The sequence below is a fragment of the Plodia interpunctella genome, chromosome 4, assembly GCF_027563975.2.
Source record: "Plodia interpunctella isolate USDA-ARS_2022_Savannah chromosome 4, ilPloInte3.2, whole genome shotgun sequence".
Taxonomy (NCBI): Eukaryota; Metazoa; Arthropoda; class Insecta; order Lepidoptera; family Pyralidae; genus Plodia; species Plodia interpunctella.
The window spans coordinates 1957700-1984558 of NC_071297.1; the positions used below are offsets into that span (position 1 = coordinate 1957700).

Here is a 26859-nt window from a genome sequence, read left to right on the forward strand (position 1 = left end):
GTACGACCTTTGTATTTGGAGCGATTTCGCGAAGGTAATATTATAATTTTGCGGCCAGTTATGTGTTTTCATTCAATTAAACAGTTGTTATGTCAATGAAGCCCACATCTGCCAGCTGTTTTCAAAACGTACGGTTATTACGTAGTAAACGTTCAAATGTAAACTTGGGCAAAGTAGACACAACAAGCGAAACTCGTCTCGGAAGTTTGATTCACTACATATAAGCTTAATTGTTTCAATTTAATTAATACTTTTGCTTTTGAGTATGAATACTGCTTCATTCTATTTCTGAAAGCCCCAAGCTGTAAGTTGAAGTTGTTAAGTCAATTAAAGTTGAAAAGAAGTACTAGGTTGAGTGAAAAAAGTTGCCAACAAAATACTTTTTAATAAGGAGTTTTTCGTATAAATGGAATATTAAAAAAAATCTAAAACACTGGCAGGTTTTGCCGTAAAAAAGTAGGGGCTAGCCAAACCTTTTTTGCGGCTGTTCAATAATTAGACCATGTTTGAAGTAGTTTGAAGTTAAGCCTTATTTATTTAAAAAAGCTAACGAACCGCGTATGTCATAACAGTTGCCTCGGCTTTCTCATTTCCGACAGCCTCTACGCACGCCCACCTTTTAGGCCGCGGGCCCCTGTTATTTTTTCTTATAAAATATGGAGGAGAAGTGCGTGTTCTTTTGTGGATGTTTTCCACAATGGGCTGGTTTCATTATGCAAGCCGAGGAAAAAGGAACGAAACAGATGTAGCTTAGGGTTGCCAAATGGCAGATCGAACAAATTGGAAGTGTTCAATGATGTCTTCATTCTATTTTATTTGTTGGTTTAGTTTGAAAGTACAATAAATACGTAGTGTCAAATGTGCATAATTTTTAATAATAGCTCTATAGGTTTAGTTAGGATTAAAATCGAACAAATAAAAACTCAGTATCTTTTCAGAAATTATAGTTTTATTAAAATGTACTAAATACCTCACTCCTTATAAATTGCGATTTTTTTAGAAAATCAAATTAAAGACGAACCCCTAAATTTGGCGGCCCTATGTGATGCATTCGAACGAACAATGGTCGCGAACGCGAGTCGATCGATCGCTGTCGTCTTTTGTGCGAGCGACACTTGACTAGTGACGGGCCCAGCTGCTTGCAATTACATTCGTGGAACTTGTGGAGGTTGCTGCGGTTTACCTGAAGATATAGATAGCTCTTGGCAAAGAATTCAACCAAATAAAGATCAGGTAAAACCAAAGTTTCATGAGGACTAGTGGCGGGCTCAGCTGCATTTTTGTAACTTTGATGTAGCTACATTACCTGGAGATATAGCTCTGGGCCAAGAAGAAAGCCAGTTAAATAGAGACGGAATAATGACAAAGTGTGTACATACATGTGGAAAATAAAGGGAATAGTGTATGTCGTAATGTGTCGTATCATGAAAACGCCAAGAGATTAATGGAAAGAGCCCCACCAACAAGAGCCTCAAAAACTATTAAAATTACCAAAAATGTTGCTGACACGCAATATTTCTGGTAACGTTAGTTCGCAAAAAACTCTTGCGAGGAAAAACTTGAACCATAATACTTGGCAAGTAAACAACCCAGACAGTCTCATGCTACACGGAATTGATGAAAGAGATAACCTCAAGACAAGCAAATAATACTGTACGATCAAGTTCAATATGTGATTTATTTTAAATTTTGTTATGTATATTTTGTTACATTATTGTTACATAGTTCATATCTATGGACGGTATTTAGTTGATGCGTAAGATGAGTCTTCTTAATAGCGATAATTGCTGTATATCTTGATGACTTCAATACCAATCCGAAAACCACCCGGACAGGAACTAAAAACCTCTGAAAGCATACCAATTTATTGACAATAGCGAACTTGGAAGCGGTTTCCATAACATAACGGTATAGAAATTAGTGAATACAAAGCAGACTGTCCGTCATTACATCAATGGAGCTGTCAGTTTAGCTGTAGCTCTTATCTTCTAAGTTACAATGGTGATTTTCGCTTGTGGATCCCGAAGGTTCTCCCGAAAGAAGTAGTCGCGTGCGTGCGCGCCTCGAGCCAGCGGACGCAGCGAAATTATCTGCACTTATGTACCGGTCATTAGGCTGTTCGCTTACTTTGTTATGATGAGGGTCTGTGGTTCCTACACTGCTTGTCGAAACAAATTTTAATGCGATACGAAAATTTTATGTGCTAACTACAATGATTTATCATAATGGGAAAGTACTGTAATTTTCTGCATATCAACTGTCTGTACTATGCCAACAGCTTTAAATAAGATCTAAAGCGTCGCTCTAAAAACAAAGAAACAAGCAAAAACAAGCCCTGTAGCATAATCTGTATTTAAAAGAAATGAAAATTTAACTCTTGAAATGTATCAGTCAACACCTTGACATTGTGCTGACTGCTGCTCCACATAGCACTACTCAACTTCGTTATTTAATTAAAACATTCTCCTATTCAAGAAAACTCTAAAGAAAAAGACAAAGGTGACCAACCAAAAGAAAAAACCGACGTACCCTTTTCACCCCTAATCTGGTAATTGTCGGTTTTTTTGCGCTATGAACGAAAAATGCACCCTTTGTGGATTTATATCCTCGCACGTGTACGTCCTGACGATTCTTTTTAACCAATCACAAACATTCATTGTTCAGTGTTCTGATCGTGAATTGCATTTGACGTTGAATTTATCTGCTATTTTTATCAAGTGCACTTTCATTCTTCACCACCTATTTTATTTCATTTCTGATCTAGAATATATGTTTTGTTTAGTTTTTATTTTAATTATTCGCATATTTACACAGCAAATAAGCGCATGAAAATTATATTGTTGTTAGCCGCCATATATTGCTCAATTCACGTGTCACAGTTTAAATAACAGTGGGATTAACTTGCGACTTGACCCATTAATCGTCGCCAAGTTCAGTGCAATCCAGCATTTATAGCGCGTCCCTAAATGCCAATTGACCGAACAAGGCGACAGACGATTTCGTTAATAGGATTGTAATTAAGCCAATAGGGGGTGGGGGCAGGTGCGAGGTAACCTTTACAACAGCTGTTGGACTGTGGAGGAAATGGCTTCCACGCCCGATCTGAGCTATACGTTCATATTAATCTATTTCTAAGGTAATACGCCACTGGCTACGAATGGTAATTTTTGATACATTAATATTTTAGCAGCTGCGTTTTCATAGTTTTACCAGTAACATCTTTATGGGGAACTTTATATTTATTTGACTAATTTGCGCCAAAATTGTTTATTTATCATATTGTTGATGGCTTTGACTTTATTTGCTTATATACTTATTTTTGTCATTGCTGAGCATCGACCTCCTAACCTTACACCTTTAGACCTCTGTAGGTTATGTCGTCCTATTTCTTTCTGGTAATTTGAGCGTCACTTTTTCTCTTATTTTATATATTGAATCAATGCTTTACTTCACCTGCCGTCACTCCGGGTTTCAATATGACAGGTTTTCTGTATATTTCCATCTTAAGGACCCGTGTATCCAATTCTTAAACTTTAGTATCCGGGCGGTGTAAGATCACAGTATTCATATAGCTACTAGTGTTCCATTTATTTGATGCCCTAACATACTCTACATATCCCAACGCGCTGGCTTAATGTCGGCAATTTTAATGAACCTAATACCGCTGGGATCCCATGCACCGGTGGTCCAATGGAGTTTGAATATTAATACCCGCATAGGAGTGGTGTGCACTCTGCATAACTGCATAGGTATTATTATTCACGACCTAACAATAACTATAAATCAAAATAATCATTACGGTTTCAAAGAAACAAACGTTTGATTTGACGATTTGATAAGTGTAAGGTGCAATATTGCTTTTACTCACACTCCTTGGATTTAGTGTGTAAAACTATGAACATAGAGTTGTATTTGGCATGATTGAAACGGAGCCTTTCCCATCGGAAGATTTTTTACTTATTTTGGTGTTTTTGATAACTTATAAGTCTGCAATTTACGATAAAGCGAAACCATCGCTCACTCAAACTCCTTGGGACTTTCAAAATCCTTTGATAAATTACTATTTCATCTCTTGGATTTTGCCAAGTTTTACAATTTCACCCTACAGGGAGGGGCTCGCCGTGGGAGCGTAATCCAGGGCAGCATCGAGGCCGGACTTGGGATTTTTAATTTAGAGGCCGCCCGCTGTGAACGGATTATCAGCAGAGTTGCAATTAGTCGTGACGCTGAGGTCTTTCGACCTTCCTCCTTGAGGATTAACCGGCTGGCAGCTTGTATACACAGCTTTATCACGAGTTTACGTCAACTCGATAAAGTCGTAAATTATGTAAAAATAAGTAAGACACCTTGCCATATACATATATCGATTAGAATTTATGAGGTTAGTTGTTCGCCGCGAACACAATACATTTTTGTAGAGTTTTTACAAAATTGTGAATGCCCCACGAACTTAAAAATTATATTGACAGATCCTACATACCTTTTACATTTTATCTAAATCAGACCAACGGTTCGAAAGTTATCTTTGCCCCTTTGATTTGTAGACTTTGCTCGCTTCGCTCACTCGGTCAATGAAATACTTGCTGTAAACATTTGGTAATTTAGAATGTGGACTTTTACTTTTACAATATTGTAACTTTGCAATTCATTTTAAAGTTCGAAAAATATGGAGGAGTATGTATTTAAACTAACATTCACATAATAACACGTCCATAGTTAACCATCGGCCACTTTATTCCCCTTAACCCTTCCGCGGGGCGAATAGCTTTTCATTCCGTCTCGTACCCGTCACGAATTGGTGAAACATCAAAAGCTAAATGTTGCCTCGTGGGAATGTCGCGGCCGCCTCGTTATTTAGTTTTTTTTTGTTTGCGCGACGGTGGCGTCGCCATGGTCGCGTTATCGGATTATTGTTGCACTTACCTACTGTTATAGAATTTAGACTTGTTTACACTGGGTCGTCGAATTGTCGAGTTGAGTGGCCAGTGGCCGCGATTTGTGCAAGGAAATCGTTTCTGTTATATTATGATTGTGATATAATATTGAAAACAAATGTTGATTGGTTAATCTTTATGATAGACTAGACGTAAAAGTAACTGTTTCGAATTAATATTATGTCAGTTCGAATTATTGACAGGTTCTGAGTCTGAGGTTGTTATGTCTTCTAATAAAAGTTAGCAATAGCCTGATTAATTTTCATTTCAGAAAACTCGACTAGTGTAAACTTTTATTGTTATTTAACAAAACTCCAGGCAGGGTGGATCCCGTTGATTGTCAATTTATTACAGGATATAGAATGCTCGTTTCTGGAAATTCCCGAGGCGAAGCGACTGCGCTATAATTCTTTAATGCAATTTCGGCGTCAAGTCTATTATTTTTGTATTAAACTTAACGCAGTCCAGCGCAGAAGCAGCAACGTTTTGATCTAAAAGCAAACTTAATTTATCTTAAGTATAATTAAGTATATAAACGTGGTCTAGAATATAACATTCTTACTGCAACAACTAGCATTGTATGTCAGTACTGAACATATTAAAAGTGAAACAAAAAGTTGGCTCAAACAAAATGGCAAGTAATTTTTTTCCAACTGTAGTCAAACAACGTCAGTGTCATTCATTACGATAACACGCGTAGTGCTCACACAATGGCTATGCTAATCGCAGTCGAGATTGCGATTCTACAATGGGTCCGTCCGAGCGTGCGCGCAGATCGATACGGAACCATCTGTCCGTTCTCGCGATCGCACTGTTATTACACGATACCCTAATTACGTCCGAAATACGAAAATAGAACGTGGATTATTGAAATGTATATTCGATTTTTGATTAAAATTCACAGATATAAGAACTTATATTTGTGAAAAAATTATCGAGTTAGAAGTTAAAAATAAAACTATATAACTATATTAAATATACAGTACATTACAGTACATTAGAAATGTAGAATTTTATTGGAAACAAATTCATATTGAAATAATGCATATTGGCAATTGGCCACTGGGTATAAAATTATGTTTATATAAATAATGTGACTAAGTATAAATACCAAATGTACCAAATAAACCAAATATAATAATTAAATGTAACTTTAATTGATCAGTTTTATTAATTACGAGACTTAATATATTATGGATGCTCTGACTCTAAAAGCCGTGACGTCTCAATACATAACTGTCATAAATTAATGTTTTTGACATTAGAAAAAAATATATTGAATCCAATTTTAATTTTTAATTTCATGTAATGTCCTGCAATATTTTTTTTTATTAGAAAAAAGTTTCTGATTAGACTAGTTGGACAGTGGCCAATTAACGCTTAAATTAAATTCATACCATAACATTGGCTAGCAACAAATACTGACTTAGATATGAATTCGCAAGGAATTACCTAGTCTTGTTCAATGACTACCAGTCAAATCTTGAGTATCTGTTTTATTTTTGAAGTCGAAATATATGCAAAAATTATTCGCATATTATTGGTATTGTTTACATTAGCAATTCAAAAATTTATGGAGTACCTTGTAGTGTTATGTTTCGAAGAACAAACGGAGTGTGACATCGCAAATCCTCCGAGGTACTTAATAAATTTCGCACACAATAAATTCGTCCCTTCTCGTGAGAGTCCAATATTGCATTAATGAGGGCTGCGAACAATGATATTTAATTTTAAACTAAAAGAGTCGACTTTATAACTCTTTGCCTCCTTATCCCAATGGGATAGAGTCGACAATTGTCAGGAATACCTCATGAATTGGTAATAGAGGGATGTTGCCTGGGGGAGGCACGTGCGTTCGCATTTTGTGTATTACCTAAATAAATATCAATACCCTGTTTGCTTGTTTTGCTCTGCGGTTCTCACGGATTAGTTCTTTTTATTATTTTACTAGCGGCCCGTCCCAGCTTCGCTCAGGTAAAACCTTAATAAATTATACACCTAAACCTTCCTCAGGAATCAAACTATATATAAATAAAACCCGTATCAAAATCCGTTGCGTAGTTTTAAAGATTTAAGCATACATAGGATATAGGGACAGAGAAAGCGACTTTGTTTTATACTATGTAGTGATAGGACTTGTAACAAAATGAGCTTGCTTCTTGTTAAAATAATTTAAACATTCAAAGCGAAAGCTGGGATTCGACTGATTTAGTTTTTGTTGTATTTTTCATTTAAATTATCGATTATTTATTTATATTATTCTAAATTCTTTATGTACATATTCCTTTGCGTGTGCGTAATATCAACATTAAGTTTCAAGTCAAGCATTGAATTTAGCTCAAGGATTTCTATCTAGCTTTAATTTAAAACACTATAGTACATTTCTTGGCACTATTCATAAAAACATCACCTCATTCCTAAAATGTTCCTTTGTTAATTGTCTTTATTTTCTAAACATCTCTTAAATATACCTATTTTTAATTCCACTATTTGCGTCTTCTACATATTCTATCTGAATTTTCCTAATAATGTACTAGATTTTGCCCGCGGCTTCGCCCGCGTTTATTTCATTACTTTCCGGTATAAAAGGTACCCTATGTCCTTCCCCATACGTCAAACTACATACATGCAAAATTTCAAGAATATTGGTTGAGTAGACAGAGCGTGAAGAGGTAACAAACAAACAATTTTACTTTGGCATTTATAATACCTATTAGTTGCGATGTATTACATTGCTTCTCAGTGACATAACAATTTTCAGATATATAAATGGATAGAAACGTGATTGATAACACAGCCAGCCATACAAATGAGCTGCATTTTTATCTTCATCTGCATAAAATGCTTTAGAATCGAGATCATTATCCTATCAAAACAATACAACATCACATGTGCCGCAAACTGCAGCTTAACAACTGCATGTGTACTCACATCAACCTACGCAAACATTATTGAAAAACCGCTGCTATTACCGTCAGACAGAATCTAATGCAGGGTGATGTAACATGCAGTTGAATGTACTTGCATACATTAGCATAATCAGCCATATGCACACGTGTGCCACGCGACCCATCTATGCTGCAGGGTTGCACCCCTTGGCTGACCATTGTGAAGACTTGGGATTTGTCTGACGGCTGACGAAACAAAAAGAAATCTAATTTAGGATTTTTAAATTGGACGACTGAGTGTAATCGGATAATTAAAATAACGCGTTTGTTTTTCCTAAAAAAAATTAGTCAATACAGCGAATTTATGCCATGCTGGCTTGTGTCGAAAAAAAAAGCCGCATTAGAGCGAGACGGTCGGTTTAGTGGAATAGCATAAGGCTTGGAGGACCGGGGGTGCAAAGCATTAATATATTATTGCGACTAAAAGACTGAAAAAAATGCGATTTTTTTCAAACAGTCTTTTTATATTCGATAAAGCAAAAAAAATGTGAAATGTTATTTCGTGCTTCATTTTCATCTAGCTGTGTTTATAATAATAAAAATATTTATTCATTCGCAAAAATGAAGTAATAGCGACCTTCGAAGCGGTTATAAAGTTGTAATCTTCCAGTTACTGACCCACCATGTTCATGTGTGAACAAACACCGCCCTTCTCATGACCATACAAATAAAGTATTGCTAGAAGTGCTTTATGCTCAGATTCAAAACTCATTTATCAGAACTTCACATTTGGATTAGCAGGAACCAGTAAGATCAGATCAGAACCAGTGAACAAGAACATGACATTATCGATGCGAGCGAGGCCTACAAATCAACTTGGAGCAAAAATTTTTTTTTTTGTATGTATGTTTGTAACGCGATAACTTTTGAACCGTTGGTCTGAGTTTGATGAAGTTTGTAAAAAAAGGTATGTAGGATTATCAATAGAATTTTTAAGTTCGTGGGGCAACAAAATCGGTTAAGTAACTTGAAATATTCACAATTTTGTAAAAACTTAACAAAAATGTATTGTGTTCGCGAGGTCTAAGTTCGCGGCGAACAACTAGTATTGTGCATTTTATTCTTGCTTCGGCTGACTTGGATTCGAAAGAATTTAATTGGAATGCAAAAAGATCTGTCATGTTTATGTCAAGTTTATGTTCATGTCAAGTATTTAAATACTTGACATAAACATGACTGATCTTCAAGAAGAAGAGGTATATTAGAGGTATACTTAAGTTACCTCTAAAGTTCATTTCTTCTCCCATTTCACTTAGGTGAGGGTCGAGTCTACTCGTAAACTTACGCCAGAGAAGTATTCTCCGAATTGCCATTGGATTTTTCTTTTGCCCCTGTATCTCTTATTGTATGCTGGTTCATCAGGTTTTGTTATACAAAAAGTTAATACTGGAAAAACTGTCGAAGTTTCATGGCAAATCCAGTACATTTAAATCTATGTGCACCCCTCGTATAGTTCGTATATTGGGTTACCAGGCCCTTCTAGGGTGCTTGGGGCGGGGCCGATGCTATCGACTTTTTGTAGATTTATTGATCATTTGTTGCATGATTGATAGTTTTAATTGAGGACATTTTGTTTTCGCAGCCGTAGACCGCTGGCAGCGCAAATTTGGCGCGGTGCTTATATTGGTATGATTGTATTAGTAGAGTTTTAATACTTTTCAAATATTTAATGTTTTTTAAAGCATATTTTGTTTGCCACTTGGCTCTCGATCCAGTGTGTTTCCAACCGATTCAGCCAATTAGACATTTAAATGTAACTTAGCTCCGGTGACGGTCTGTGTATTCCTGCGATGTTACCCAAGCCTAATAGACTTCCGATTGAAGTAAACCTGGAAAAGCATTTGTAGATGTTACCGCTGTACTCGTTAACATTTTAATTGACACTAAAAGCCTACTGAATCGAGGAAATTTAATGTATGTACTCACGAGATTGTATTTGAACTCGAAATGTTTATTAAACCATAATAAGTAAAAGTCGTAACGTAAACCTAAAGTAATTGCTATTTAGAAATAATAAATGTTTAAAAAAAAAACACAACTTACAAAATGCTTCGAAATTCGGATGGATATACTAAGCCCTTTTTATGTTACTCCTTAAGGTTTCGTCTGTCTTTATGACAAATTTCATCAAAATTGGTCCAGTTGTTGAGTTATTATCTCAAACAAAAAACACGAATCTTTTCTCTTAATAATTTTCACATCTAATATCAAATATTCCATATACTGATTTCGGCATTTCGAAACAAAAGTTTCACGATAAGTCTCTGTACAATAGCAACGGGACAGCCTAATTATCAATGCAATTATGCAAAGCGAGGACAAATCCGCCTGATACATGACTGACTCGGGGGAGCCACCCTCGCGTTATAATACTAGTTTAGGTTTCCTATTTCTTACAATATTAGAACTGGCCGATAAACCATTTATTCACGCCCGTATAGATTTAATACATTATACTGTTATATAAGTTTTAAAATGTTGGCGTCCATCGAGGAAGTATGTACACTGCTATTATTATTTCCATTGTTATACCTATGTTTTTGACATAAGTAGGTAAATTCTAGAGGCCAAATGTTTTATAGTATTAATAAACACCAATATTATAAGACTATTTCAGTAAAAGACATAATCTTAAAATTCCTCCGTTTTATAACAATACTGAAAGGAAAGATTTCCATGAAAATTACTTAAGAAGTCCGTTTGCCAAAACATAAATCAAGGAAACGTTTTAACTTTATCGAAAATTCAAAACACATTAATCTGCGGCTCAGCTGTTGAAGAAAACCCTTAGAGAGAACCTTTTGACATTCCATAAACTATGGTGACAAGACGAGCTTAGGCAACCTTCCTTAAACGCTGTTTGAGATTAAAATTCCTCACCATTCTTATTACCGAGTACAAGAGTCGAATATCTACCACATCGTATCGATTTTAGAACCAGTAATATCAGCTGGGGGTTAGGGTCGTCAATGTTGGAATTGTATGTTTTTATGAACGAGTTCATTATTTTCGAGGGGTTGATGAAATTGAATTTTGTACGGCGTAGTGGATTGAATAAAAAAATTATATACAGGCTACCTACTACAAAACATGAAACACATATACTTTAGGAACGTGTTACGTGTTTGTATGTTTCGTGGTAGGCCTTCAGAATATAACATGCCAGCCTGTTGTGATGATTGAGGATTTTGAAGTTAATTATTTAAGAAATTTAAGTTTAAATACAGAAATCCAACGATGAGAATGCAAGTAAATTGCATGAAAAAAGAAGCAATAAGACGAGACTAAAAATACGTACTCAAAAGAAACAAAACACAACCCTAGGGGTATGATTGCTCATTAATCACGCGCCTGTAATTACCGCGCCGACGTAATTTGATTTTAGAACTTAGAATGACGCCGAAAGCAGCGGCTTAAGCGCAGGATGCAGGATGATGCGTTTATTTTCTTGTGGGGATGCAGTCTAAATTGTTGTTTTAGGCGCAAGGGATTTAGCTTAAGATATTTTAAATTTGGAACTGAAAAATTAGTAGTACTCGTAGCACTGGCAACTTAATTTAACACTTTCAGCGCTAAGAGCTATTGAACAAGCAAAGTTAATGAGTGTACCAATGTTAGAAATTAGTTTTCCTGTTACTTTGTATATCTGGTCAGTGATTAGTTGGTTATGACTGTAACACTGTTATTACTAAAAACTGTTTTTGTCAAACAATAGTTAAAGGAGCTTGAATCCAAAACACATTGAAAACTATACAAGTATATAATATTAAAAGGCAACATATGATGATGTTAATTGTTAATATGACATAAAATATATTATAAGCAGTATTTTACGAATTAGACACGCGCATGCGTTGGGTACTAAACATTATGAGCCATCACGGAGTCTCAAACGTACAACGGCATCGATCGTAAATAATACTGTGCTTATTTAGGCAATAGCAATCATCGACGTTTTATTGCTAGTATTTCATTTGTAATTGCACTGCCAAGTATCTTAATTCAGAATGCATTTGATGGATTCTACATACAAACTAAGCTTGATAATTTTGAAAATCGTAATAATCTGCGAAGCGTTGCATTTAGACGATCTGATCAATATCATAATGTTTTGTTCGTAATTCTATTATTACATTTTATTTGGGATTAACATAAACACTTGGTTTTGATTTCATGTCCGTCCCGTTTCCTTGAATTGTTCTTTGAAAACATGTATGAGAATAAGTACCAAAACCAAACAAGCATTTTGAAAATATAGGGACTAAAAAAAGTCTTACCTATGTTGATAATATTATCAGAGACGATCTCAGAATTTTAAATTAAATTGGCTACAAAGCTAAAGGATTAACCATCTGTTTCGTATTGTTGAAGGGCTAAGGGCTATTATTATTTAAGGCTCTTCCGAAGTTCAAATTAATCCGATTTCTGAGAATTGTCAAAGAACATGTTGAAAGTGTGAATTCTATGTCATCCAAGTAAAGAAACAATACCCACCTTCTACAAATATTAACATCATTACATACATTTCCGAACCGTGGTTCTGAAGCACAAATTCAGTAACATGATAGTTTATGATCGAAGCTTAGAAACATTCCAGAAAATATTTCTGTTGAACTGTTGTGACTGTTTATTAAGCCGGACTATTTATTCTTCTTCTTTTCAAGTCTAAGAAGAACACTTTATAATAATAGGGACTCGCTGGAGTCTGGTGTTACCCGTAATTGATTTGAAGTAAAACAGATGCTCCATGTCATGCCTAGGTATTAGCGTCGATAAACTTATCGCTAACGCCATTATAACAATAGATTATATTGACGTTTATTTATTATCTCACCACACCTTTTGCCTAGTCTGCCACCTGCTCCCAAAACCGGATTCAATAAATTACAAAACAAAACGTCCCCTTCAAGGGGAAAGTTAGACTCGTGCCTGATCAATTGTCATAAAAATAAATAACTACCGGTATTTCTGGTCTGTAAAAATAGCATTTGATTCTTTATTCTTTGGAACTCGATTTCATCATGTGTAAACTCCTTTGAGACCATTTGGGAGCGGGAACGAATGACTTCCTCAGATAGTTAACCAGAATTAGCCGAGCTAATGAACTTGTTCAAGGCGGGTATAGATCAGTTAACACAGACTGAAACTACAGAGTAAATATACGCTGCACAACAGATTTTACTTATTATTCTTCTGAAACTTGATCTTAATAGAATAAATCTTCTTTCTTTCTATAATTATATACTAGCGAAGTTGAATACAGTTTCTTTGTTAGATTAAATAATATTGTGAACTACTATAATATTGGCTAGAAGGAACGACTGAAGATAATGCTTTAAACGAGTGGCACCCCAGAGATGGAAATCTGAGCGTACGGCATCCGGCATATAGGCCGATGATGTAAAGGAAATTGCTAACGTCTGTAAAAGGAAAGCCTAGTAGTGGGTCACGCAGACTAGATTATGATAATTGTTAACTACAACTCTATGAAGTCGAACATCGCAAAAACGGCTCGTCTAATAATTTAGTAAACTGAGCAATTACTAAAACAGACGTGACGACCTATTTTTGTTCGCTTGCACTTTCTATCATCTCAGCACGTCTATGGACATTCTGAGACAATATATTTTTAACCGATTTATATCTGAATCGTGAACGTTATTCGATCGTAGTAGGAAGGCGATAAATCGCCGACGGACAGACGACAAGACAAATGCGGGTGTTGCCGACACAATCTCGTGTCTACACGGCGAGATTGTTGATAAACAACTGATCAGATGTCTTTGTCGTTTGCTGTAGATTGCTCTGTGCCATGGAATGATGAAACCAAATGTACCCATTTTTGTTTGAGTCCATCGGACCCACGATACATTACGTGTTTAGTGCCGGCCGTTGGGTGTTGTCTATTCATTTATTTTAAATATTTACGAGTATATCTTGATTGTGTGCTTTATTTTCAGTTTTTCTAATATTAAATTAATTGGCATAATCATAATTCATCATCATTTGGCAAAATGATAAAATGAAATCTATTTTTAATCGAAAATATTTTAATACAAATTATGGCATATTAATGGGCAATGACAATGGTGTTAATAAAGAACAAGATAAAGGAAAGGACCCATCTAAATAGAAGCTTAAAATGTTTTCATTCAATTTAAAACGCGAGAACAGCCTAGCGTCATTTGGTTTTAAAATGTTAACAAAATTGATCCTACAAACGGACGCCCACTATGGGACGGCTTTTGGAAACAGTACAAATTGGTGTGTCAAATGTTGACAGAGCCTGATGTGCGCGTCCCGTCGCACAATCAACCAAAATCAATATGCCGGAGAAAAAAACCGAATTCCGCCGTTTACGGAAAAATGTTTTGTTGTCTGTCAAAACTTTAGCGGTTTTTTTTACGTCAGCTTCGGTTTCATATTCAAATATGTTTTGTTTTTACATCTTTGTATAGATTTAAATCATCAATGTATAGTAGAGCCCTATAGTAATGAAGAGTAGGTACATCGTCAACATCCAGTGTCAGTCAAACAGTTCTTTTTACTCCAGTATTTAATAATGTACGACCCAGAGTATTGCCAGGAATTCTTTAAATAGTTGAAAGGTTTTATTTCTCAATAAACTTAATCTTTCAAAATATGCTGGCACAATCAATGTTTAAATTTGTCTATATACCTTTATTAATATTTTTTTCCATGGTAGCAAAGAGGTATCATCTAGGTATACAGTGACGGCCATGTTTTATCGTAAAAGCTTTCCAATACCTATATAGCTATTTAGAATGTAGGGACACGGAGCCTTACGCTGGCGGAATGCTAAACAGTGCCAGAACCCCATGCATTCCATCTCAATACTACCATTAATTACGGATCCCTAAACCGAGGGTAATAATGAACTGAAAAAAAAATGCGCTAATTTATTAACTTCCTTGTTACAGGTAATGAGCAGCGGTGGGACTGTCTTGATGAGTATGTAATTAGAAATTATTTTTAGTAAAACATTATCGGATCACTCTAAAGATCCAGGTTTTTATTTTAATTTCTCTTGAAATTAAATTTTGATCTAAAATCAAATTCGATTTCACACCCATACAATCATGGTGGCTTTGACACCTTAAAATTGAACGCCGCCAATTTTGCTCATGTCATGGTTGTTATATTCTACGAGTAAATTTCTGAATAAAATAAAGCAAATTCATTACAGAAGCACATCTTGAAGTCACGCTTCCACGGATAGTAGGCCTAAGCATTCCAATCGTAAAAATCCATCCGGGTTTCGATATTATTAGTAAGTACGTGGAACTTGACACAGCTCGTAAATTCCAGCATTTCTAGCAGTTAAAAGTCTCTATGGGAATATTTGGAATAGAACAGGAGAACAAGAATGCGGAACATGCGTATATAATCTAGCTAATGATCTTTATAAACAGAATAAAAAGAGTAGCAGGTTTGTATACTTAAAAAGCTTAACAAATGTCTTATGTTTTGTGTTAGTATCACAATACGTTTTTTTTTCAATAAAGACACTTTTGACACAAGCTTTTATTGTTGTCTTATTGCATTCAATGTGTGACAAAAATATCATGTCCGTGAAGTAAACCGTTGAAGAGTTTCCAAGTTTGCAAGATTCCACCCGAATAGACATAGAGACATAGGCACATACATTTACATTGTAAGTTAAATAAAAGCTTGTAAAAAAACCATTATCACATAAACTGTACTTTATTCAGTGTGTAACTGTGGGATTTTCTGCCGTCAAAAGTGTAAAAAATTTTCGTCTAAAATCATTATGCGACGCAGCAAATGATCAGTTTTAAAAAAATGTTTCGCTTCCAGATACAAGTACATTCTTGTTTTGTAATATTATTTGTAGAAGTATCAAGGTACTACACAATTCTTCTTAAATGGAAGATTTAGCAGCTATTATTTTATGTCCATAAAATGTTTGGATTAGGCGCTGCACCAATGCACTACGCAGTGGGGCTAATCGGAGCCGGGGTCAACGGCTGCGCAGGTACCGTCCTGGAGTTTTTGTGCCCGTACCCCCCGCCCGCACCGGCGCATTCCTCCTACAACCCCCCTCTGCTACCGAATTGTCGCACCATAAAAATTGATTTAGATAATGGTGGTAGAACGGTACGTGTTTACCATAACATCGATTTGAAAAATTGTTTTGATTGGCATCAAATTACTTCCTAGCCTATTCAAAATCTCTTTGACCAAAATACATGCTTAAAATGACTACCCTCGCTGACGAGGACAATCAAACTGTGTACTAGAATACTCTTTCCAAGGTGATGGATCTAAGAATTCGAGAAATATACAAATGTCGTGACAAAAAATAATGGAATACTAAGGGAACTACGAGGAAATTTTCTTTTTAGTCGTATTCTGGCTGAGAGAGTCGTGGTTATTACGTGGAATGAAACACACACAACAACTTTCTTGGCATTATTATTGATTTTTTTTTTTAATAAGAATCGTTTATTCAGTATTTGTTACAATAATATTTTGTTGCTCTGACACCCATGGTAGGTTTCCCTGTGGTATAGGAGTCAGGCTCCTTTCAATAGACAATGTTACAAAATACTACATACTTTAAACGAAAAAATATTGTGCTTTGCTATTGGTTTCTCCATTTCACACACAAGTTAATAAGAATCAACCAGTGTGCAGGTTTCCTCACGACGTTTTCCTTCACCGGAAGCAAGTGGTGGTTGATGAAAACTACTATACATGAGTCAGATTGGTATACAAACTCATGTGGCACGAGTAGGATTCGAACCTGGGACCTTTCGATCCACAGGCTGGCGTCTTAACCATTACACCACCACCGCTACGAGGAAATACGACTACTTGTGACCAAAACGTTCACAAATAGCTGCACCAGGTGCACCGGTCCTTTCTTATAATTTAGGACTGCATTTGACCTTTTCCGATAACTCTCGTGTTGAAGTGGAAACAACGTGGTTTTAATCACAACATAACTGCGGTCAGGTTAAGCAGTTAACTCATGACGATGCAATACTTCAGATCCTACAGCAGTGGACTGGATATTTGCCGGAATCACGACGACAACCATTTCGACACGATTCAGCTTCAGCTTTTGATTATGTCATTGAGGCGAAGTCGAGTGAGATTCAAGTACACTTTTAAGTAGATCTTCAACTTTATGTCTGGTCTGCATTTCCCCAGCTATATTCATTTTACAGTGAACTTACTACCTAAAATACTTTAGTTAAGTAAGATAATATTGACGAAAATCAGGTAACAACCTTTTAACATGTGATTTACATTAATAAAATATCTAGATAAAGTATATTTGATTTCACACTATCTTCTATCCCAAGGAGACCAGTGTAGCTAGACTAAAAAAATTAATGTTAACTTATAATTTATGCAGATATATGTAAATAAAGTTTAAATATATGCTGCGTTCAAAAACGTGTCTCGACTTATGTAAACAGCTATAGCATTGTGATGTAGGCGTATTTAAATATTGATCTGTTCCCACATGTTACCCAGTACCCTGCAGACAGTTGAAGCCACCTTTCCACCAAAGCCTGGTATCAATACTAATGATGTGAACTAAATGATGTGTGACTTTTGAGTTGAAGTAGCTGGTCCCTCTTACAGCATTGTCTATTTCTTGCTATAACGATAAAGTACAAGATGACAGACTAATATTACTATTGCCTAGGAGTATAACACTTTGTCTGATCTGAGCGACTTCTAAAGTTTCTTACTGGTTCCTTATTACAACGAACATGTCACCATTATAAAATATTCCCTACTAGTTCCATTAAAATTTTATCGCGTCCATATTCAATACATTCCTTTGATCTGATTCCAACAAATGCAGAAATAACTTGACCGAATCAGCCAAAGAAAATGCCATAACGAACATCTATTGTAAAATGGGCATAAAATTTCAATGCATTCATATAAAATATTGCCAGCTTTATAGTTGTTGCTAACTAAAATTCATCTTTAGGACAAACTATAGCTCCTTTTGATAGTACAGACGGTAGGCCTGTCTATGTTATTTCCTGCCTATTTATATTCACGCTGTTTTCTTTCAAGGAAAATCTGCACAAGACCTAATTGTTTGTAGCTTTGGTAAATATTGTTCGATTTACATTAATTTCTCAATAAATGATTTTATTTTATTTTTTGATTTTGCTTAGTATAAGTTTGTAAAATGCACTTCTGCTAGATGAATGTTATCCTTAGTAATATAATTTCAGATTGATAGACATTAAACTGAGCCAATTTTATCTTCCATAACAACACTCGATAGATTATATATAAACTTTTTTTTTTAAATCTTACCACGCTTATTATAAAAAGCATCGCGAATATGTTCCGAAAGGGGTCAGAGAACTAGCTCGCCCACGCCGCGGTTTCCCACACCGGACGGAAATACTACTCATAGTCGATTCAATACGGAGATTACTCACCGTTCCAGGTGAATCGACCATCGACACCTTCATTCACAAGATTCAGGCCTCTGCGTATGCACGATTTTCGGATATTACGACTGGCGGATAAGTTAGTTTAGTTAAACAAAAAATTCTGCAATAAAACTTTTTAGAACAATAAGAATAACTTTTTTTGCTCGTGTTGTAGTCCCGTGGGCACCAGTGCAGAACCCAGAACCCCCAGATGACGAACGAACTTATCTTGAAAATACAAAGTTTTGAAATAGTACTATAGTATTGGTATAGTGTATGAAATAATTACACCAATGTAGTGACGTATGTACAGAACAATAAATGATAATTAAACATGCATATTTAACATTTTATCGATTTCGATCTTTCGCATACGGACATTTTAATAGCCCAGCGTGGGGTCCAGTCATTTCTACAAAAAGGCATATTGAAAACTCTAGCAGCGGGATGATCTAAATCGATTGCATCAATCGATATCATTGTATCAAGTGATTCTAGAATTTGCGTCGTCACGATTCTTAGCAAATTTATATAAGCTTGTAAGAAATCAAGTTGAATAATGAGTATTTGCTCATAGTAATGTTATTCCATTGGGATTTTAGACAGCTAATAACCAGCTAAAGTCTATTGGCTTACTTAGCTTACTTAGTCCATTCACTTACTCTTGCTATAAAAATTAAAGCTAAAACTATATATTCCATCAATGCTTGATTGGTTTTAAAATTGCGACTGATCAGCACAGTGATTCCATTTTGTTATACTTACGTGTGGTACCAAACTACCAACATTACATAATATATATGAAAAGTTCTAAAATTTCAGGAGAAATGTGTGATATTTTCGAGTTTAGCCCTCGCATGCATCGCTCAGTGCATCGGCTGTGGCGTTGACCTCTACTTTGTTTACAGCCGGTTCTCGAACGCCTACTGTTGCATTACCTACCTTGTTTATCTATGTTGGTCAAGAACTTTGTAACAAAATGCAGTGTGCGCCGTGAAAATCAAACTAACATTAACGCTTTTACGTATTACAGTTTATTTGTGAGTCCGAATCAACCCAGAAATTCATTAAATTTGGATGCGATTTTTTTGTGGGTCTAAAAGAAATCTTGGAGTTTTTCAAGAAATGTCAAAAAAGCATGAATGCAATCTATATTTATATCACATCTATCAGTATGTCGAGGTTTTTTTCATAGCATGACACACATTATGCCATCATTTCACAAAACAATTTCAGCTGTTATTTAAAGATACTTGTTTAACCAATGTTGAAACAGTTGTTGATAAATGACTACTGTTTTGATTTATTGATCTTGAACATAGCCCACATAATGTTTGTAACTTGTTTACGTTTTGTGTCTTCCTTCGCGTTATTGAGAATCCTATTGATGGAAGTAAACATACAATCTTGATCAAACCTTGCTTCTTTTGAACCTTTTGAACCCAGCAAGATTCAAAGATTTACTCTTAACTCTTTAAACGAGATAACTCTTAAAACTTTTCATTATAATAGTAATTGCTTGAAATCAATATTCAGCTTTTTCTTTTTTTTCTTTAAGTTAGTAATAAAGCACGATTTTATCTCGATCATCATTAAAGCACTCACAACATAGATATATTGCGTGGTCTTTATTCATATTGTGAATCTTGTCCTTTACTTCAGTTTATTTAGCAGAGTAAACGGACTAAATGTTGACCTGAATTTATCGTCTCATCTATCATCCCGCTCTACATTCGATACGACACAATATTAATTTTGGCTCAAAATTTATTTACTGATTTTAGCGAGTGATGTAAAAATATATTACCGACGACGGCAATAGATTGTCTCAGTTAGTTTGCATGTTTCACAAAGTCTGATTATAACTGCATTGCGTACTTTGTTAATGTTCGTAGAAATCAATAATTTTGTTTGCAATAATAAGATTTAAGATTTCTCTTTCTTCATAAACCCCTTCTCTCACTTTATTTGGACGCCGGATTGTCTGGGGATTGAGCTTGTCTTTGTCTTCTATCTTCTCTCTCGATAATTTATTTTGCCATGTTGCTTTTAGCCACATGACTGGTAGTCTGCCAAAGTTCAAATTTTATACAGATGAAGAGAATCATATGAATTTAGCGATTCGATATTTATTTAAAAGATGGATTAATATTGTTATAATGACTACCGTACAACTTTCGGGCCAGAATCATAATATGTTCTCAGTTTTATTGTAACTCGGCTGCCACAATCCATCGGTCACAATCTGTACAGTGTACGTGGCATTTGACCAGTCACGCACTTCAAAATGTAACTAATGTGGGAGAGCAGACATGGGGCAGGCTTCCTTCTCGTTTGTCATTATTATTACTAGTATTTAAATAAGTTATGTATTAACCATTGTCTGTTTTATCTTCAACAGTGTTTGGGGAGTTTTTGATTGTAAAGTTAAAGCGAAGCACATCAACGGTGAAGCACATCAATCCTTTAGTTGAAAATCCTCGCTTCCGCCGCACCTGTGCAGTCGATTGTATACGAGTATAATCAAGTAGATACATATTTTATTTTAGATATAACTTATCGGCCTTGATGAGGCCACTTCATATACCTGCCTGAGGTATCAGAAGTGGCCACATTTACATTATTCTGTTTTGAAATTTATGAAGGTAAATAAAAGGCGGCCCTTTATAAGACCTCAAATATCTCGCTTGTGAATTACTCTCGTAATACGCTATCGTTGATCGGCAACTAGTTGGCTAGTCCTTAATTGACACCTGCAGACATTCGAGAAACTAGTGGAATTATAAACGGTCATTTAATGCCTAGTTGAGTGTTCCGGTTTTCGCTACTTAGGCCCTGGTGCCAAGAAAAAATAAGACTGATTTCCTCGTTGGCAGTACCCAGAGGGACCTGACTGAAAATAAGAAATGTGAGCGAACATTTACGAAGTTTTATTCCATATATTATAATTCGTCGAGGAGTTCATATATGAATTGCCTGATTCAGAGATCTGATCTTTATTTTCATCATGTTCTCTTGCGTCCTTTTCCGTTTGATTCTGGATTACAGATATCTTCGCTATTTCTTTCTTTTGTAGGTTCATCTGTAAAAGAAAGGGAATTCTCATCAGAAAAGCAATATACATTATACAACCTTCGATCGGGTGGTAAATCAGGGTCGTGGTTGCACGCTATTGGTCGATGCAAATCGCCTCGTTATCTTATGAATTTAGCATAAGGAATAATTAATAGAAGGTTGCAGAAAATCAAAATATCTTAGTTGTTTAGAATGATCCAACAAAAAAATTAAACGATTTGTTGAACTATTGTTTGTAGTGTTTCAAAATTTTGTACCTTTTCCATTTGTATTTAATTTTTTATTGCCCTTTTTAAATAATTTGTGCTTTTACACATTACTCAAATTGTTAATTTTATATTAATGTAAACTGCTTTCTGACTTAAAATGAAAATCTTTTCATAGGTGTTATATGTTTTATATTCTTGTAACAGATACAGAATATAAAACTGTCTTAGAGATCTTATGACTTGGGTCGCAAAAGGTATACCTAGGTGAACGGCAGAGCGTGGTAAACAACTAAGTTTATGGTGCATTGGATAACCTTCATGCATTTTGTAGTAATATCGCGTTTGTTTACAATCGAGACGTACCGGTACCGATGACATTGCGAATAACATTCAACATAAAAACTGGAAATGAATTAACCGTTTTTGCATTTTATTATTATTGAAATACAAGCCTTACAAGCTGTTTTGATTGGACTCGCTATTCTATGATTGTATCTCTCACATCCTCGCATGTTACCGGTTATATTCGGGGCCACGAGGCCGCGAAGCCCGAAGTCAGTAAAAAAGCAAACCCTACATTTTTAAACATTTGGGCTTTGATTTTATGACCGGCCACCTGCCTAACGCTCCATCAACCCAGTTTGGGAATGTTACTGTTGCCAATTTATGTAAAGAATAAATGACTACAAACTTTATATCTTCAAACCATATTTACTTCTGTCCATACTGTATCTGTATGTGTTCTGACTGACATGTTTTAAATGTTTATTAACTACCTATGAAAGAACTGCTGTGTCATGCCTTGGAATAAAACACGCGATGGTTTTCTTGGCCATGTTAATGGACTGGATTTGCTATTATGTCAACAAGATATTTGTTATTGCTAGTAAAATTAGTACCATGGTACATTCCGTTACCGAAGTCAATTGATCTTCTAATAGAGCTGACATTTATTCAGATTCCAATCATTAATATAAAATATTAATAATAGTACAGTTCGACGTGATCTTCGCAGAAACCTTGGAAATAAACAAAGCTTTTTACTGCACTCCGACGCGCTGCATTTAAAACCAGTAACCTATATAAAAACAACTGTTTCTCGTATTTGATATTTTGAATTATTCCGAGAATGTTTAAACATTTATTATATTTATTTGCTGTGCTCTGCGGTTTTGCTCACGTACGAATTTCAGGATGTAGCCTTCTTCATAAAAACGTCTAATGATGTACATTAAAAAGCGCAAAAACTGTGTAAATAACATAACTTTGAAAGCATGATTTTGGCTTGACGTTAGCAGAATGGGCATTCTGTAGATTTACTTTCTGTGCTAGTGGCTTATTATTCTTATATTCCTGTTGACCGTCAGCTCCATAAATTTAACTTTTACAGAACCAGTCTGAATTCGGCTGTTTTTACTTCTGAATGTTCTTGAGCCATTACATCTTGCAAACATCAGCTACTTCTGGGGCTTGTTGAGATGGTAGCTGACAGGTTGGAGTTTAACGAGTTTGATTGGCCAATTTCGTATGATCCCTTCTTCTGTCTTTTAACAGGCGTCTTAGATATATATGTAATAAACCCTTGATTTACTGCCCTTAGCCGTTCCTCGAAACGTGCTTTTGTTCGGAAACAAGTTTTTCTAAACCGCTTTGTTTCAACTCCACCATTTTAACCATAGAAAAGCTGTAAAATTTAACATTTCGGCTTTACAACTACGACCCTACACCATTGTGTACCGATTTTGAAAGTCTATTATGCTTTAGTAATTTCTTGTACGTTTACTTGTTATTGATGTTCGTAAACAAGTTTCAGTGTTTCCTATTGTTTTCTCTGGTTTACGTTACTTGTTGAGGTAATAAAATGCAAATATATCACGCAAAAAGTTGCAAACAATACAGAAAGTTTTATTATACTTACCACAAACCGGCATATGGCACAAAGCTTCAATGAATAAATGAAAATGAATTCTAAGATTATGTAAGAATTGTTTTCACTGAACAACATGCAGTAGTTTTAATGTTTATATTTAAGCTATTTCATTATTTGGTCTTAATAGATTCTCGCGTATTCGCGGTTGCACTGTCAATTGTGTTGTGATGCACCAAAGCCTATGGCCCCCATTAAATATAAACTTCTAAAATAAAAAAAGATTCGGCTGTAATTTTATGACCGTTGCTGTTATAGCTCCTTGGTAGCTTCATCCACGGAAGGATATGGTACTCCATATACGTTACTGAAAACAAAACAACAAGTGGTGGACAAACTAAAATTAGAAGTATATTTTTGGAATATTCCAGACTTATTACAGTATTAATACAAAAGTAGCTTGGCTCTAACGCTACGATTTTCAATTTCAAGCAAGATTCCGGTTGCACGTATAAGTTTTATAGTAGACAGACTACTAATGCAAGCAGTGCTGTTATGCCTTAAGACGTAATAAAACCAGCTTTAGAGCTCCAGCCGCTTGCGCCGTCTTCGTAGTCTAACCACGGGGTAGGTTAACTTAGGTACAGTCAGCGACACATCAACCTACCCAAATTCATTATACATTCATCGCTATTGCCGAAGCATAGAGATAATATGACGTGCTAAGTGCTCAGTTTCTAGAACAGCAACTTAAAGTAAGGTATGGTGAATCCACCCAGAATGTTATAAAATTTAAAATTTTTGTAACGATTTATAACTATTGGTCTGCTGGAAGAATCCCATTTGAAATAAGCACTGTCTGTCTCGTTCTTGTTTGTCTATAGACATAAACTGATAAATATTAGTTAATGAAATGGAAGATGTTGCAAAATATCATCTAAGAAATTACAATGATGTGATGTGATGATTAAGAATATGCTACGTACTCTTATAATCAAAATTATTCCGATGATGTATATAAAATCTCGTCTCTTTTTTATTGCTTTCGGAGCCCCTTTGTGCATGTGATGTGATAACGTAGGTATATTAGTGAATAATAAATTTCATACTAGTTACTTAATTCAAGCCAATATTGAATGGAATGTGGTCACGCACATATTTGCTTTAGTTAATGGCGAAAACATTCGACAAATGAGCGGGTTGCTATCAATTAGCCCGATGGATTGGACAATGCTCCCATTACGTCATTCGTGTTGTAATTCAGACAAATTCCGATTGGTCGATGTTGTGCAGGAATGTTTTCATAGTTGCGTTTTGTTTTTATTTTTTAGTCTGCGAAATGGCTCATTTTATTTGTAAATCGTACGAGTTATGTACATAAAAATAAAAACGATATATAAACCCTATTGAAATTCAATAGAGTTTAGATATATATTATTCTTAAATAACTTTCAATCAAAAGCATAATGTGACGCATATGCAGACTATTGCACACGCAATGAATAGGGTAAATAATTACGGATAGACTTACGTATTCTGAACCACACAAATGGTCTGTGGAACCACAATTCGAATTATTTTTGTGATTCATTTAAATCGTATGTAGATACTTTAATTAATGAAGACGTGATATTGTATACAGAACTATTCAAATGTTTAAAGCCTCATTATGCAAGTTTGCTTAAAATTCATCGCAGTTGTAAGTACGACGAGGTTACGATTACGATGCTATCTGATGTTCTGTGCGACTGTACCTACAAAACTAAGCGCGTGAAAGCGGGTATTTTGGTCCATGGCCAGCGCTTGGGTCGGCGAATGCAAGGCCTCTGCATACTGTTGCAATAACTGCAGTTGCACTCTAATGCAACCGAGGTACCTACGAACCGGTACCGCGATTTATATGCCCGGTTCATTTGCATACATAACGCCTGGGAACATAAAAAGGTTCAAATCCGTTCACCTTTTTGGGACGGAAACCGAAAAAAGGCATTGATTAACTCCACATTGATGGTTCTACAACTGCAAATTACAACTTTTATGCGGGCCCCGGGGATTTGCGGAGTTGTGACTTGACAAAGGATCCCCAAAAACATATCGGGATCCTTTCCCGATCCTCGGAATGGGATGGGACGACGCGAGTGAAAAGAAGCTTAAGCCGGAATCGAGAGCAAAAAGTTTCGGGGTACATATTTTAGATTTTATCTGAGGAAACTTGCAAAAGATTCAGAGTTCCGAGTAGCGCGCTTGTAATGCGAAGTACCGACCGAGTGGTATTAAACTGATCACCTTATTAGCCATCACCAAATAGCAACAGCTATTTGTTAAAACTGCCTCCACTTAGGTATTTTCTTAACAAACAGGTGTTTTTATATAATATATTGAATAATTTCTTAAAATGCAACTTAGTCTTGAAGGCAATATATTATATTCAAACGACAAGTTCAATAAACTTTCACATTTCAAGTACCTTGTTAACGATTTTGTCTATAAAGTAATTTTGACTCAGCAGGGAGCTTTCTATATTTTTCGACACGAAAAGTTTAATGCTTATACGAGTCAAGAGTATTTTGTTAAAGAAATATGAGTGAACAATACCACGTTTTCGAGTATCAGTTAAATTATAACCGTAGTTTATGGTTAAATGCCACCCAATAGTTATTTATGTGTTACACCGATCAACAAAGCTTTACAATAAGTAATATGGTTCCCGTGAGTCACTGTTGGAGTAGAGTGGTTGTGTAAAGTTCTCAAATTACCGTGAACGTTTAGCAAATACTTGATGAATATGATTTGGTCTAGGTATGCTTCTCTAGTACTTGTAACGTTAGGGTAACTGCTGTAAATAGATTTAACTTAAATTATACATTATACATTAATGTAATCTAATGTATATTAAAATTTAAAATAAAATACCTATGAATAGAAGAAGTGAAGTGTGAAGTATCAATTTATGTAATATTTATGATAATCATCAAACCATAGCGTTACACTGATCAACGGTTTCTATTATCTTCAGGAATGTAAAAGGAAGGAATATATGCTGAGAAGTTATGTGTCATACAAAGAAAGATACCATAAGATCAAAACACAATAATTTGTAACAACATTCTTAAAATTTTATTTTTCGATACGATTTATGAAGACGTTATAACTGTCACTTTTGGTATGACTTGGAAGTTAAGGTGGCATAAGCCGGGTAAACGGTCGGCAATCGACCTAAGCTGACACAAAGCTCACGTCACAATGATATCATGGTCTTTGGGAGACACGTGGGCGGGTAGTACTCCTCTGTTCCACTGAATACTGTCCAGAAAGTGTGGGCTTCGGATCTGATTCAATCGAAACGTGAAATCGCATACGCAATAGTTT

At 35.4% G+C, this 26859-nt stretch overlaps 1 protein-coding gene and 1 long non-coding RNA gene across 2 annotated transcripts in view; one reads left to right on the forward strand and one right to left on the reverse strand.

The window, feature by feature from the left end:
- jing overlaps positions 1-26859 on the forward strand; it is a 115120-nt gene that overhangs the window by 21231 nt on the left and 67030 nt on the right. The gene's annotated exons all lie outside the window — the stretch shown is intronic.
- On the reverse strand, positions 1603-4809 carry LOC128669181 (uncharacterized). The gene is made up of 3 exons (XR_008404615.1): positions 4693-4809; positions 4481-4583; positions 1603-1848 (listed from the first exon to the last, which is right to left on the reverse strand). It is a non-coding gene; the product is annotated as an uncharacterized LOC128669181 (long non-coding RNA).